Here is a 4,438-nt window from a genome sequence, read left to right on the forward strand (position 1 = left end):
ATACAGCACTGGAAATCGAATAATTACGCAAAGTTTCACGTTTTAATTTCACTCTACTTATGAATTCACAATTTCGTATTTCACAAACACAGAGAAAAATGTCTTCGTTGCACTGTGATGGCGTCCTATGATCTGGTGGGCAAAAATACTAACTGAAATATGTTAGTCGTTATTCTCAACTATCTCAATTTGAAAGCTTTCTGATCAATAGTACTTTGAGCACATGATTAGATTTGAATTACGAAGAGTTAGGCCAACTTTCCAAATACAAAACTACTCTAAAATCATAATTTTTGGCCATCCTATTTACCATACTGTCACGTAGAAGGTGTGACGGTAATTAAATTCATGTTGTACCCAAAATAGACGCGAACAAGATGGAAATAGAATTCGAGGGGCAATCATTCAATCTTATTATTTGAAGATTTTTTTTGTATTAACGAGATTTTTAGCCCTAGGCTAGTTCATCTCGGGACCCACGCTTTTACTTCCCTTCCGAAGGAAGAACTCACATTTTGTGAGTTTGTCGGGAGTGGGATTAGATCCCAGGTCTTCGGCGTGATAGTTAAGTGTTCTAACAACCATCACACCAGGTCCGCTCCACTTGAACTTTCTTGAGGAATTCCTTCAACATTTTTTTGAGGATTTCCTTCAGCAGTACGGTAATGAATTCCTCCAGGATATCGTTCCGGGTCTCCTCTTTCTCTTCCGGAATATCACTATAGTTCTCCCGGAGAACTTCTCATACACATGTCAATCGAAATCCTCACCGGAGCCACCATTGAACTCCCGTAGAATTTTACTCAAAACCATATCAGTTCGTACACAGTATGCACTTTTAAAACTCCACAAGTTTTTCCAGGGGATCTGCTTCTCCAGAATTCCTTTTTTTTTTCAACCACCTTGGAATCCTTGGAAGAATTCCTGGAGAAGTCTTTGGAAGCATTCCAAGAGGATTCTTTGGAAGGAAAACTAGAAAAAAATCTTGAAATTTCCAAGGATATCAAAGGATAAATCCCAGAATGAATTATTGAACTTGTTTCTGGGGAATCATTGGAGGCATTCCTAAGGGAAGATTTGAAGGAACCCGACAAGAATCCTTGTAGAAGCTACTGGAGGATTCCATACAGGAATTTATAAAAAAAAGTCTAGAGCAGTTCTTGTAGGAAACTATGTTGTTAATTCTAGAAAAAAAAAAATCCATGGGGCGATTCCGCAAAAAAAGAAAAAAAAAACTCTTGAGAGAATTCTTGGAGTATTCATCAAAAAATTAATGGTGGGATAGTTGGGGGAATTCCTGTAAAATTCTTGGAGCAATTATTCCGAGGAAATCCTGGAGTTTGTGGAGCAATCGCTGAATAATAATTGAAGAAATACTTAAACAAATGGTTGGGGGAATCATCGATTAAAATTTGGAGCAATCTTTTAAGAAATTGGCTTGGAAAAATCCTGACAGAATCTACGGAGAATTTTCTGGAAGAATCCTGAAAAAATCCTTGCAAAAACTCATAAGGTATCATGGAGAATCTTCTAAAGAAATCATTGGCGTACTAATTGGAGGAATTCTGCAAGAAATTTATGGGATTTGGTGGAATTATGGGAAAGATTTCTTATCTAATGGAATCGAATTTAAAAATATTAAAAAAAAAACCTGGGAGAAATATTTTGAGAATGTCCTGGACCAATGCTCAGTGGAATTTCTAGATTTTTTTTTGTTTTGTAGGAAGTGGTTTCTAGGAGGAATTTCTGAAACAGTCCTTAGAGAACTCCTTAAAAAATCTCGGAGGAACTCCTAGAAGAATTTCCGAAGGAACTTTATGGAAGAATAGCTCGAAAAACTCTTGCAAATATTCCTGGAGGATCTTCAGCATGAACTCCTGGTTATGTTGCTGGAATAAATTCAGGTGAACGCCTGAGAATGTTTCTGGGGACTCTCCTGAGAGAATTCTTGGATAAGTGCTGGCAGCATTGGCTTGGCAGCATTCCCTAGAGAAACTTCCGAAAAAGAATCCAGAGCTATTCCTGTAAGAACTCTTGGAACAACTATCAGAAAAAAATACTAGAACAATTTTGTGAAAGAATTTTAGAACCACTTCGGCAATAACTCAATGAGAAACTTCTGGAAGAACTCTGTGGATAATTCTTGGAGCGACGCTCTGAAGAACTCCCAGAGAAACTTCTTGAAGAATTCCTGGAAGAACTCTACAATGAACAGCAATTCATTTACAAATTTCTAGAAGGATGCTTGAGGGATTTCCTGAAAAATTCTTGAACAAATTGGAAAAACTTGCGGAGGAAATTCTTCAGTAGCCTGTGGAACAATTCTTAGATAAATAGTTGGAGGAATGCTCGGAAAAGATCATGGAGTAATGTTTTTAAAAATTGGCTTTGAGAAATTTCTGAAAGATTTGGCGAGGAGTTTTCTTGGAGAATTATAGGGAAAATATGTTGAAATGAAGAAATTCATGCCTTTTCCAATTGAAGAAACCCCTTTTAACCTTCCGTAACTCGCGCGGTTGACTACCTGCGTCAGCACCACGCTAATGCTGAGTACAAAAAGCGAGATTTTTTCAACGTGTTGTACAAAATACAACAGCGCGATCGCTCGTGGGTTAAAACTACTGAAGATATCCTAATTGCAAGTAGAATATTTCAATGCATTTATGGAGCTTATTGAAATTGCGCAAAAATTTTCCGATCAAATATAATCGAATTTAAGAATTTCTGAAATAAAAGTCCTGAAAGGAATCTTTGAAAAGGTCCTGGAGGAATTGTTTGAAAAAATTCTCAAAGGGTTTCTAGGGGGAATTCCTGGCGCAATCCTGAGAGAACTCCTTAAAAACTCTCGGGGAAACTCCTGGAAGAACTACTCGAGAAACTCTTGCGAAAACTCTTCGAGGAACTTCAGCATAAATTTATGGTCATATTGCTGGAATAATTTCTGGCAAACTCCCAGGAAAGGTACTGGGGTAGCTCCTCAAAAATATTCCTCGGAAGCCCTGGAAGACCTTTCTGGAGAATAAATGGAGAATAAATATCTGGAGGAACTTCTAACCGAATTTTTTGAAGAACACCTGCGAACATTCCCCCAGACGAATACCTGACAAGTATTTTAGAGAATTTTTGTAAGGCTATGACCAACGATCTGAATTTTTTTTAATAGAATGGCTGGAAGAATTATGACAATCGCTTCTGAAGGTCTCCCGGTGGAACATCTGAAAGAATTTTTGGAACAAGAAGAACTTCTAGAGGAATTCGTGGAAGAAGTCTCAGAGAAAATTCTTAAATACCTCCTCAAAGGATTTCTGGAAGAACTTCAGAATGAACTTCTCAAAGAACTCACGAAGGAACTTCCGGAAGAATGATGAAAGTTTTAGAAGAACTTTTGAAGAAGAATTTTTGCAAAAGTGTTCAGAAGGACTATTGAAAGAATTTTGGGAAAATCTCGGAGGAACGTTCTTGGGAATTACGAAAAGAACTTCTAAGAGGACTTCGATAGAACTTTCAAAAGAAATTTCCATTCCAACTTCTGCAAGAAGTCCTGGAGATGGCCGAGGACCTGGGATCGAATCCCACTCCCGACAAATCACAAAAGGTGAGTTCTTCCTTCGGAAGGGAAGTAAAGCATGGGTCCCGAGATGAACTAGCCTAGGCCTAAAATCTCGTTAATACAGATAAAAAAAAAGTCCTGGAGAATCTCCTTGAAAATTCTCGTAGTAATTTCCTGAAGGAGCTTCTGGAATAATTTCCGCATGCACATCTGAAAGACTCTGGAAATCTGGAAGAAACATCTGTAAAATTGGTTAGAGGAGCTCGTATATAACAACATATAACGAATTCCAACTGTAGTTGTAAGCAGTTAAAATTTACACCTTAGCGCCATTTTTTTGTTCAAAGACATTCGGACACTTAAAGGCTTTTTCCGAAGCGGTCACTTCTCACATCCATTTCCATTATATTCGGAAAACTGCTTTCTCTTAACAGTTCGAACTGTGTGTTCGCTATCAGTTCTGTTAGTTGGCTGAAAGCTTCTCTCTTGTTACATCAGTCATCAATTATTACCGCAACCCCGTATTGCAGTAAACCTGTTACTGTTAAATCCCCACCGCGGCACATAGTTTCGAGAAAACTCCAAACCGCATTGTTTCACACGTAAACAAAATCTGCATACGAAAGGTAACAAGACTCCGAGGCGCGCGCGCCGAGCAATTAATAACGGTCACTCGACCGAGAACGCCAATCGAAACCCGTAAGCACCTGACCAACATATCCCAAAAACCGATAACCCAATCGATCGACCGATCGACGGATCGATCGATCGATCCGGCTACGCGCGGGTATTCTTATCTAATGCACATTCCTCGCCTCGATCGGGACCACGACGGTCCGCGGCGAGGTCGGGTTTTCCACTCTCGATTTTCTCGAGCGCCTCGATTTT

The sequence above is a fragment of the Aedes albopictus genome, chromosome 1 (genome assembly GCF_035046485.1).
Source record: "Aedes albopictus strain Foshan chromosome 1, AalbF5, whole genome shotgun sequence".
NCBI classification, from domain to species: domain Eukaryota; kingdom Metazoa; phylum Arthropoda; class Insecta; order Diptera; family Culicidae; genus Aedes; species Aedes albopictus.